At 40.3% G+C, this 12500-nt stretch overlaps 1 protein-coding gene and 1 long non-coding RNA gene across 2 annotated transcripts in view; one reads left to right on the top strand and one right to left on the bottom strand.

Moving 5' to 3' along the window:
• LOC106883957 (uncharacterized) overlaps positions 1-1224 on the bottom strand; it is an 87755-nt gene extending 86531 nt beyond the window's left edge. Inside the window, exon 1 of the mRNA XM_089338980.1 lies at positions 1085-1224. The gene's annotated coding sequence lies outside the window, so the exon portion shown is untranslated. The remainder of the gene's footprint in view (positions 1-1084) is intronic.
• Positions 1-11525, top strand: part of LOC128250472 (uncharacterized) — a 59247-nt gene extending 47722 nt beyond the window's left edge. The window contains exon 3 of the long non-coding RNA XR_016237781.1: positions 10167-11525. This is a non-coding gene — a long non-coding RNA (uncharacterized LOC128250472). The remainder of the gene's footprint in view (positions 1-10166) is intronic.
• Positions 11526-12500: the final 975 nt, after the last annotated feature.

The following is a 12500-nucleotide window of genomic DNA, read 5'->3' as shown; positions in this document are numbered from 1 at the left end:
AATACCATCCGAGGCTCGCAAGCCAGTCGTCACCATCTCATTTATTTCTTAATCAACGTAACCAATCAACGCGTCCCATTTTCCTAAGATGCTAAGGTATTAAGCGAAGGACATTTACCTGCTATTTCTAGCTAGTCAAACGTGTGGCCATCCTGTCTTTCTTTTCTCTGCTTAAGCACATTCTCTAACATGTCCTTTCATTTTTAACACAATAATACGTGATCTTAATGAAGATTTGACTGACATTTCTCGCAGGTCGATTGACCAAATTTTGTCTAGTTCCCAATCAATCTTGCCTGAACAGATCTATAATGAATACAATCCATTCATGACCACTCCTACGGTTAAAGCATTCTTTTTGTTCTCCGATTTATGTGTCTTCCAGCTCATGTGTCCTCCATTAGTTAAAATGGCGGCGGTTTTATTTGACGAAATGTTGGAGGTCGATGAACAATCGCACGAAAGACTACTGCTGCTGCTGCTCTTATTGTTGATAATTTTGTTGTGTTTACTGCTGTTACTGCTGCTGTTGTTTTGTTGTTGTTGCTGCTGCTACTACTTTTATTAACGCTGGTGTTGCAATTGCTTGATTAAGGTTCGAATTGTGGTTTGTACGATATTTTCTTGTTTTGTTAGTACTTATAGTTGTGATTGCTGTTGTTGTTGCAATTATTGTTATTGTTGATCAAGTGAATTGGGAAGAGTCATTCTATTTAAATACCGTTATTGATTAACACACTCACCGGTTCGATTTCCACTCATTTGCTTGAGTGGAGATCAAGTGAATTGTTTTGCGAAGAAAAAGACATTAGAACACTGTTGAATATTGTAAGAATATTGTATTGGGAAGTGAAGGGTGGGTTAGGTTAGTAGTGAAGAGAGAGAGAGAGAGAGAGAGGGGGGGACAGAGACAAGCAGGCAGACGGACAGATAGACAAGCAGGCAGGTAGAAAGACATAGTAAGAAAGAAAAGAAAGAAAGAAAGAAAGAAAGCAAGGAAAGTCCAGACTTAGAGACAAGAAGATGTACTGACGACATAAAAACTTATTTGCACAAAACAAAAGAGAAAAGAAACTTGGTTTACCTTTAAGGCAGCTTAACATTTCTTTGGTAACCCTTTAACTCTTAAGGGCTTATCGAAACGGAAATCCCTTCAAGTATTATAATCGAGGAGAACCCCAGCAGCAATCGAAAAAGAGCAAGATCACACGATGGAGAAGACGTTGAAAGGGTCGAGGGATGGGGGGAGGAGAATGAGTGAGAGAGATAGCGAGAGCGAGAGAGAGAGAGAGAGAGAGAGAGAAAGAGACGTAAAGAGAATAGTCCCAGCATGCTCTAAACTGAAGTGAATAAAAGGTGTGGGGGAGGGGAAGGGTTTGAGCTGTTTAAAGCAGGAGAGTGGGGGTGGGGGTGGGGGTGGGCTCTGATTAATAAACGAATCGAGGTGACGAAAGTACAAGGGTAGATTGTAGGCAGAAGATGTAAAGGGGTGGGGGAGTAGAAGGAGGTTTATAAGAGACGAAGCTATTCGTTTAGCAAAGATCTTCGTTGATAAAACTCCCCCTAATTTACTTTTCACGCGATGTGTTGTTCGTTCACCGTTAATTCCAACTTCCTCAGCTCACAATAATTAGTATTAGTGGTGGTGGTGGTGGAAGTAGTAATAGTAGTAGTAGTAGTAGTGGTAGTGGTGGTGGTAGTAGTAGTAGTAGTGGTGGTCTTGGTGGTAGAAGTAGTAGTAGTGGTGGTGGTAGCAGTAGTAGTAGTGTTCGTCGTCGTCGTCGTGGTAGAAGTTGTAGCAGTAATAGTGGTGGTGGTGGTCATCGTCGTCGTCATCGTCGTGGTAGTAGTAGTAGTAGTGTTCGTCGTCGTCGTCGTGGTAGAAGTTGTAGCAGTAATAGTGGTGGTGGTGGTGGTCATCGTCGTCGTCATCGTCGTGGTAGTAGTAGTAGTAGCTGTTGAGTTTAAAATATAGTCTCCCCCTCCGTCTTCCTTCCCCACTTTTCCGTAATTCATCTCTCGTCTTCTTTTTTTTCCTTTCTCTCCGCCCTCTTCCTCCTTATCCTAATACATAGATACATTATCTTCTTGACCCCTTTGACACATAAACGTGGTTACCCGGTTTCCATGTCCGGTAAGTAACCGAGATGACAAAACCCCCGTCTGAACACGATGCCGGTCCGTTACAGGGTTGAAAGCCTGCGATTATCAGGGAAGGGGTCCCTGTACTTGACTGATACTTTATTTCATCGATCTACAGGAATGTAAAACAAAGTTGGCCTTGACGGAATTTGAACTTATAGTATACATGTATACCTTGTTTGAGGCGGCGAGCTGGTAGAATTGTTAACACGCTGAACAAAATGCGAAGCGGCATTTCGTCCGTCGTGAGTTCAAATTCCACCGAGGTTGACTTTTCCATTCATCTTTTCCGGGGTCGATAAAATAAGTACCAGTTGAGCGTTGGGGTCGTTGAAATCGACTTATCCCCGCCCGCAAAATTGCTAGCCTTGTACTAAAATTTGAAACCGATATTTTCTTCTCGTTTAAGGCAGCGAGTTGGCGGAATTGTTAGCACGCCGGCAGAAATGCTCAGCGGTAGTTCGTCTGTCTTTACGTCCTGAGTTCAAATTCCACCAAGGTCGACTTTCCTTTTCATCCTTTCGGGGTCGATAAATTAAGTACCAGTTGCGTACTGAGGTCGATCTAATCGACTGACCCCCTCCGCCAAAATTTCGGGCCTTGTGCCTTGAATAGGAAAGGAATTGTTAGCACACCAGGCAAAATGCATAACGGCATTTTATCTGTCTTCATATTCTGAGTTCAAATTCCGCCGAAATCAACTTTGCCTTTCATACTTTCAGGGTCGATAAAATACCGTTTGTGTGCTAGGGTCGATGTGATCGACTAGACCAGGGGTTTTCAAACTGTGGCCCGTGGACCACAGGGGGTCCGCAAGGACAAGACAGGGGCTCCGTAGACAGCAAATACTTTTTATGGGCAATTTGATTTTATATATGTTTTTTTATCGAAATCTTTTAATTGACAATACACCCATTTGTTAAATACTGTTAAATAAATAAATGCAAAAATGTTATTTTAAGCAAATATTTATGTATAAATTTCATAAGCGTTTATAAGGGGGTCCCTAAGGTAAAGCCTGAAATATAAAGGGGTCCGCAAGTCAAAAAGTTTGAAAACCCCTGGACTAGACTACTTCCCCCAAAACTTCAGGTCTTCTGCCTATAACAGGAACGATATATTCTTCATGTTTATATATCTACTTGGCCAGCATATATCAGATCATTTTTCTTCCTGCCAGCACAACAGCTATCTCTTATATCATTTACAATAACACCAGCTGTGTACAAGCATATATCTATACATGTTTGTAGACAGCTATACTACGACTTCTACACAATCTAATACTACGTTTTTCGAATGTTATCTCTCGGGACATCGGTGATAGATTTTCACACGAATGTGATCGCTTTTCGCTTTGTTTTGTTTGCGAAGGCCGAGCTGTTTCACAGAGTCTGTCTCCTCTTTTAGATTCAAGCAGATCGACGAGGCGTGAGTTCACTTTTCTATCAATCGATGCGAGCGTCAACAATAGCGTTGAAGTCCCCTAACACCACTAATGTCTTCGACGTCACGAGAAAGCCCTCTAGGCGCCGATAAAAGCTAGTTTGGAAACCTCAAGCGCATGGTGCGTAGAGTCCGATCAGCCTGAAGGCCTTACTGCTGTATGTCACATCAAGGACGACCAGCCCACCTTCAGGGTCCACATAGACTGTACTTGTCTGCAAAGCCAAGCCATTACGGATCAGTACCACTACACCCCCTCGTCCCCCGGTCTGGCCAGGAGACATGATTTTCTCATAGCCATTCAGGAGAGGCGAGAAGGTTCGTAGACTGTCCAGTTTGGTCTCTGTAGCAACCATCACATGTATATTGTGCGATCTGAGGTCGTCGAGGAAACATGCCTGCTTCCACTTTGAACACAGACTACGTACATTTAAACATCCAATGTTAAGAAAGGCCATTTGAAAGAAGAAAAGCTTCTACTTACGTTTTACTGGAGAGGTTGGGACCGATCTCGCCATGCGCTCGTCGGCCCCTCCTCTTTCCTCCTTCTTTAAGTATTTTGGTAACTTGTCCAATTTACTGATTGTTTTCGGGTGCCAAGCCTTCAGCTGCCTGAATGTTTCTTCGCCAATCCAGGCACATCTTTTCTTATGTCCCTCCAGTTGTTTATAAAGTCTTGTAGTGTGGTGTGGCAACACTACGCCCCTGATATAGGAGTCTCTCGTATCGAACTCGACCAACACAAGTTCACCTTACATGTCATCATCATAATTTTTTTCCTTTTTTTTTCTGGGTCAGCTGGACGGGATTTTTTGGGTGTCTGTGGTGTCTTGTCTGTGTTGTTTTTATTTTTTGTAGGGGATGTGGACGGGGACAGTTCATGTGTTGTTTTTTTTTAATATTTTTTCCCCACAGTTCTAAACTCCCCCTCTGACGTCTCCATACTGCTTTCTGGGGGAGTTATATTGGGTTCAGGTGGTGCTACAGTTTTCACAGGGGTGGGGTGTTATGTAGTGTGGGGGCTTGTGTATGCGGGGACTGGGTAATTTTTTCCAGTTTGTTGTGGGATAAGCACCGAAACAGAGGGAGTGGGATTTTTTGTCAGTGTCGGGGGTCGATGAAATTGTGAGGATGGGGGTTTTTGCTGAGTTTTCTGAAGGGCCTGGTGACTGTGCTGTTTCTCTTCTTTTCTTTACCTCCGGACAATCCACTTTAATGTGGCCCTTTTTGCCGCAGGCGTAACAGGTGGGCTTTCTGCTCTCGACCTGTACCTTAAGGACCACATTCTCGCCCACGTGCACCCTTTCGGGAAGATCCTGAAGGTCTTCTTGTGTCCCCTGAATAAGGACGCTGATGCTTCTTCCCAGCCAATATTGCGGGGAAGAGCATGATACTTGTAATATTTTAATTTTTTCTGCCCTGTTGAACAACAGGGCAGCCACCACCTCAACAGGGTCGACTTCTGGTGGTACTTCTGATATTTTTACTCTTGATGTTCTGCGACCCATGTAGGTCGGAAGAAGTATCACCTCTTTCGTTTTTAGGGGACACACCAAGTGCCCTCGGGCCACTTCTTCCCCTGAGAAACGAACCTCTACTACTCCATATGCCGTCTCTCCAAATCGGGGACAGGAATTTTTCGATGGTATCTTTTTCGAAATGTTTAAATATCACGTATTAATAACCGAAGCTGAGGGTGATATTTTTACATCACCACCCTCCTGCTTCATCCTTTTAAACAGCTCACCGAGTTTTTTTATGTCAATTTCGATATTTTCGGTTACCACTTCGGTGGGCAACCGCTGAAAATTTTTTCGTTATGTTTTCACTCTTAACGAGTGACTCCTTTTGCGAAATAAATTTAATTGACATAATAGTATTTTTCCCACGCAAACTGGGAAACCTATGAAAAAATATTTTTCAAGCTGTGAAAAAAAAATGTTCTCCTCTAAAATGGGGACAAAGATGTTTCAAATCCTACCCTCGTTCGGGGGAGGAGCACAGAATAATCTAAAAAGACTATTCACTGTTTTTTTTTTTTTTTTTCTTGGCAATAAAATTAAAAATAAAGATGCTGCAATGGCCAACAAAGTCAATGTATATATTTTTGAAATATTTCCCCGTAAAACCGCAAAAAAATATGGTTCAACAGTTCAGCAATTGCAATCCTTCACGGAACAACAGCGATAACAGCTATAACAAAGTCAACAATGGCAACAAAAATTCTTACCGGCAGGCAGAAGAAAAAACCCCAAAAAACGTCCGAATAGGTGTTAGGTAAGCGAGATACTTTTCACTCTCCACGTGGACTCCTTTTGCGAAATAAATTCAATAGACATAATAGCAATTTTTAACACAAACTGGGAATCTTATGAAGAAATATTTTTAAGCAGGGAAACCTATGAAAAAAATATTTTTTCAAGCTGTGAAAAAAATTGTTCTCCTTTAAAAGAGGACAAAGATGTTTCAAATCCCTTCTCCGTTAAGGGGAGGGGCACAGAATAATCTAAAAAGACTATCCACTGTTTTTTTTTTTGGCAATAAAATTTTAAAATAAAGATGCCGCAATGGTCAACAAAGTCAATGTATATATTTTTGAAATATTTCCAGGTAAAACCGGGAAAAATATGGTTCAACAGTTCAGCAATTGCAATCCTTCACGGAACAACAGCGATAACAGCTATAACAAAGTCAACAATGGCAGCAAAAATTCTTACCGGCAGGCAGAAGAAAAAACAAAATAACGTCCGAATGGGGACAAAGATGTTTCAAATCCCATCCCCGTTAAGGGGAGGTGCACAGAATAATCTAAAAAGACTATTCACTGTTTTTTGGGGGGTTTTTTGGGGGTTTTTTTGCAATAATTTTTTTTTAAAAATAAGATGCCGCAATGGCCAACAAAGTCAATGTATATATTTTTGAAATATTTCCCGGTAAAACCGGGAAAAAAATATGGCTCAACTGTTCAGTAATGGCAATCCTTCACGGAACAACAGCGATAACAACTATAACAAAGCCAACAATGGCAGCAAAAATTCTTACCGGCAGGCAGAAAAGAACACGTCCGAACAGGTGTGAGGTAAGCAAGCTACTTACCACACAGCCATTCCTGCGCCTATACATACATACTATATATATATATATATATATATATATATATATATATATATATATATATATATATATATATATATATATATATGTATATATATATATATATATATATATATATATATATATATATATATATATATATATATATAATACAAATAATAAATGAGTATATGCATATATACGTACATGTATGTACATACCTACATCTACCTGTATATATAAATGCATATCTGGGTACAGGACGTTGCAAACAAAACGTAGACAAAAAAATAATAAACGGAGTACAGAAAACACACAGGTCACATAGAGAACATTTCCTTCATCATCTGCCACCATTCTAACACTGGCGTTTCGAAGAGTTAGGGCAGGACGCATCGTTAAAATGGCTCTTCCCACGGACCACAAATTAAATTTGTACCATGGAGGAATATATATATATTCCCCTCTCTCTCCTATTCCTTAGTCCCTCTGCCCTTTTCACCTTCCCCCTCCCTTTTTCACCTTCCCCCTCCTCTACCACGTGATCCCTGTCCGGTTCAGGTACTGTTCAGGTCCTTTTTCGGCCGGCCGCCTTTGTGGCTGGTCGCGTCAGTTTCTGCTCTGTTCTGTCCTGCCGCCCGGTCTGTTAAGATTTTTTCCATTTCCATTTTCCTTGCACTAGCTTACTACACTCGTCTGATAGTCGAAAGACCCTTTCTGTTGTTTACTTATTTGTTTTCGTACATGTACATTTGTTTGCCTTTCCCAGAGGCTTAATGCTTTTAGCTTAAGTCCCTGGCCCAGCCGGCTACCTTGGAACCCTCCGCTTAGCAGGTTAATCCACTTCGCGGGAAGAGCTATTCTAAGAGCGTGTTCTGCCTCATCTTCGAAACGCCTAGTTTAGAATAGAGACAACTGATGAAGGAAAAGTTCCATAGGTGGCTCGTCTGTTTTCTTATGTGTTCATTCTGTTGTCCGTAAAAAGTCCGTTTTTTGTGCTTTGTTTATGTTCCCGTTCCTTTTTTGACGTCCTGTACCCGGATATGCATCTATATATACATGTAGATGTAGGTATATACATATATGTATGCATACATGCATATGCTTATATATCATTTGTATTATTATTATTATTATTATTATATATATATATATATATATATATATATATATATATATATATATATGACGGGCTTCTTTCAGTTTCTGTCTGCCAAATCCACTCAGAAAGCTTTAGTGGGCTCGGAGCAATAGTTGAAGGCACTTACCCAAGGTACAACGCAGTGAGACTGAACTTGAGACAATATGGTTTGAAAAGTAAACTACTTACCACACAGTCAAGTCTTTATCAATGTTATTCAAGTACGTTACTGGTACCTTTGAGTTTTATTTTGTTTTTTTTTTCTTTGTTCTTTTTGTTTTGCTTTGTTTTATTTCTGAGCTCATATTTGTTTAAATTGTATAGATATACAACCAGTTGTGGCCTACATAGCGCCTTACTAATATAACCGATAAATGCAGGAAGTTACGTTAGTGATACGAGGAAAACATTAAAACTTATTTTTAAAGCTACGTAATGTGACACAAATACTTAAGATTACAAATATATCGAGTTAGTAACACGTGATCAAACAAAAGATAAGGTAATTGATAAATAAATTATCGTTTAGATTAAAATTAATTATGAAAAGATAGATTTAAGTTATATATAGGAAGTGACAAGGAAGAAATAAAATGATATTTTATTTTATGCGAGGGGGTGCTGAAAAGTTCTTGGCCCTGGAGGTATTACAAAAGACCTGGTTGGAGGCCCAACCTTCCGAGTTCATTTACAGGGCTTAGAAAAACTGAAGGACTGCTGCAATATGTGTGTGAATCTGAGAGGGAAATGTGTTGAATAAAATTATAATTAACTGATCCTCCTGTATTTTCTGTTACCCAAGGCCAGGAAGTTTACAGTAACCCTAGTAAAATACCAAATATATTAACGCGTATATCTAATACAGTTCTATATTGAAGAGATGAGGAATTATTTACATTATTTACATTTGACGGATATTTGTCCTCGTCTTGTTTGTTGTTAACACAACGTTTCGGCTGATATATCCTCCAGCCTTCATCAGGTGTCTTTTGGAAATTTCGAACCTGGGTTCTCATTCCTAAGGTATTTTTCGATGTTATTGTTGTTGTTATTGTTTTATTATTATTATTATTATTATTATTATTATTATTATTATTATTATTATTATTGTATATATAGGTAGTTATAGGCATATATTTGTATACATATATATGTACTTGTGTTTGTATGTATGTATATGTGTATGTATTTTTATATATTTATATACATACATACATACGTACATACATACATACATATGTATATGTTTTAGTGCATGTGTATGTGTGTGTGTGTGTGTATGTGTGTGTGTGTGCTGGTGAGTATAACAAATTCTCTGGATCTCTAATACGCTATGTATCAGAAACAAGTTAGTATTAGTAGCGGGGTAGTGACGTTTCTGTTGCTCTGGTGACGTCACTAGATGAGTGGTAGTAGTAGTAGTAGTAGTGGTGGTGGTGGTGGTGGTGGTGGTGGTGGTAGTGGTAGTAGTAGTAGTAGTAGTAGTAGTAGTAGTAGTAGTAGTAGTAGTAAGGGGTGGAGGAGGAGGAGGGGACTATATTGTAGCATTGTCCGGGGATGTTTTCTTTCCCTACCGAGAGAATGTTATTTTGCACACACACACACCCCAACCCGTATCTAAACCCTAACCCTCACCCTGAACCCGTCAATGAGACACACCTTTTCCATCCGGAACTACTCCACATCACATCTTCCTCATTACATGACTGTTTCTAATTAGTATTTCACGTGTTATCACCTTGCTCGCTATCATTATCATCATCATAATCATCGTCGTCGTCGTCGTCGTCGTCGTAGCCGTCTCATCATCGTCATCATCATCATCATCATCATCATCATCATCATCATCTTCATTATCGTCACCATGGTCGCCATCATCATCATCATCATCATCGTCATCAATATCGACATATTCATCATCATCAACAACGACAACATTATTGTCATAGTTATCACTGCTATCATCTTCATCATCATTACACCAACCTCCACCACAACTACCACCCCTTTCATTTTCACCACCACCACCACCACCACCACTACCACTACTACTACCACCATCATCATCATGATCATCGTCGTCGTCATACGAATTGCTTTAGAAGATTGGAACAAGGCTACAGATTTGGATGTGGTGTGTGGTTGGGGGAGAGGGGCAGAAGGTACACTTGATTAAAACCTGGTTTTATTCGTTGCTGATTATAACACACACACACACACACACACACACACACACACATTCACATGACAGAAGTAAATAGACGCCTCATAAACCATCGTTTTATGTTTATTCTAACTTTTAAGATTTATATTTTCTTTTAATTGACATTTTTTTATGTTTCAGGTTCTATATGTGATTCTTTAATCATGCCATGTACAAAAGAAGCCTTAGAACCGTCTGAATTTCAAAGAGGCCGTATTGCGGGTCATTCTGAAGGTGGATATAGTGTAAAATCGCAGAAAACTTTGGGATCTCGTTTTCTCCAGTTAATAGAGTGATTGTGCAATTCACCAGAAATGGAATGGAGTCCATATCACTTCGTCCAGATCAACCGTGGCCCTCTGACAAGACCCTTCTCTTTCTTAAGAGAAATGTGGAGGATAATGCTCGTTGCAAGGCCTCTGAGACAGCAGAACAAGTTAATGTCAGTTCCAGAACAGCCGTTAGGTATCTCCACAAACTTGGTTGCTATAGCAGAGCTGCAAGAAGGAAGCCACCTCTTCGACCAGCCAACATCAAGCAGAAAAAAGATTGGGCCAGTGAGATGGTGGAGAGACCACTAGCATTTTGAGACAGTGTCATATTCGCTGATGAGTCTAGATTTGTTGTATTTCCTAACAGTGGTCGAGTGTGGGTCTGGAGACTCTGTGATCAAGAATTTGATGTAAAAAGATTGCGACTAACAATGAAACATGGCAGCTGTTTTGTGATGGTCTGGGGGAGCAATTTGGATCAATGGTTGATCAGAGCTGGTGGGGTGTAAGGGAAACATAAACTCAGCTAAATATGTGTCGATATAGCAGAAAGGACTCCTTGCCATGTTCTCCAGGGGGAAAATGGGGGCTCCTTGTCACACAGCTAAAATGACCCAAGGTTTATTGGATGGAAATGGCATTGAAAAGCTTCCATGGCCATGATAGTCATCAGATATGAACCCTATTGAACACCATGGGACATAATGAACAGGACAGTTCGTAAAAAGAACAAGAAAGCATCTTCAAAGCCAGATCTTTTGAGATATGGGGGGATATATATGTGTATATGCATGTGTGTGTGTATGTGTGTGTGTGTGTGCGTGCGTGTGCGCGCGAATTTATAATCTACGTAGGGTGAGACCCGACCATAACTAGAGGCCTTCCTGTGCATGTATGTGTGTGATTATGTCTATTTGTCTGTCTGTGAGCGTGTGTGAGCGTGTGTGAGCGTATCTGTAACCCGCGATGGACGTTACCTGACCACAAAGATTGACCAAGAAGTGGGGTTTGTAGAAATAACAACAAAAAGCCGATATTGTGAACGAAACTGTTTTATTAACAAGCAAGTTAATGTTATAATAATAACGAAAGAAAATTAATAACGAAAGAAAAGAAAATTTTAAACAATAAATTTATTTTGTAGAACAATTTATTAACAAAACAATTTAATTTCCATTATCATTCATTTATTTATTTATTTATATATTTTATTAATTTATTTTCGAAACGAATCAAAAACAAAAATCTTTTACCTGAGTAGACGAGAAGATTTGAAAGGATCGTGTTTCAGAAGCAACAGGCGTGGAATTCCGGATTGCGTAGCTGTTATTTCTAGCATGTAGTTTGGTTGCTGAGGTGTATATCCGAGTTTAAAATGCACAAAGAGCTGCTCATTCGGAATATAAAAGAAGGGAGAAAGTCACAATATGAATACCACGAGTATTTTTATTAAATTAATTTCGTAAAATACAGAGAAGCCCTCACAACGATCGCAGAGAAGCGAAGCATTGTAGGAAAATGGTTGTTGGCACTCCGTCGCTTACGACGACGAGGGTTCCAGTTGATCCGATCAACGGAACAGCCTGCTCGTGAAATTAGCGTGCAAGTGGCTGAGCATTCCACAGACACGTGTACCCTTAACGTAGTTCTCGGGGATGTTCAGCGTGACACACTGTGACAAGGCTGGCCCTTTGAATTACAGGCACAACAGAAACAGGAAGTAAGAGTGAGAGAAAGTTGTGGTGAAAGAGTACAGCAGGGTTCACCACCATCCCCTGCCGGAGCCTCGTGGAGCTTTAGGTGTTTTCGCTCAATAAACACTCACAACGCCCGGTCTGGGAATCGAAACTGCGATCCTATGACCGCGAGTCCGCTGCCCTAACCACTGGGCCATTGCGCCTTCACAGCTAAAAACGCAATATAACCTTCTGTTCAAAGCGCCCTTGTTTGACAACAATTTCTGAAGTCCGGCCGGAACGAAGCCACTGGTTTCTCATATTAAGTTTACGAATTTCTAGGATTTTCCTAGAGTTGTTTGCAAAATGTTCACAAGTCGTTGAGTATGATCATTGGTCAATTCATGGGGAACTGTGGCATCTGTTCAGAAGATTTCGATAGATGATGCTTTGTTTAGGACCAAGTTCTGCCGGCAATGTACGAGTGATTGTGCTTGGCTTTTGTTCAACTCTTTCAAGCAAAGCCT

Source organism: Octopus bimaculoides, chromosome 21 (assembly GCF_046866305.1).
Source record: "Octopus bimaculoides isolate indiv1 chromosome 21, ASM4686630v1, whole genome shotgun sequence".
NCBI classification, from domain to species: domain Eukaryota; kingdom Metazoa; phylum Mollusca; class Cephalopoda; order Octopoda; family Octopodidae; genus Octopus; species Octopus bimaculoides.
The sequence above is the reverse complement of the archived record's forward strand: the minus strand, read 5'-3'. Positions and strand labels throughout refer to the sequence as shown.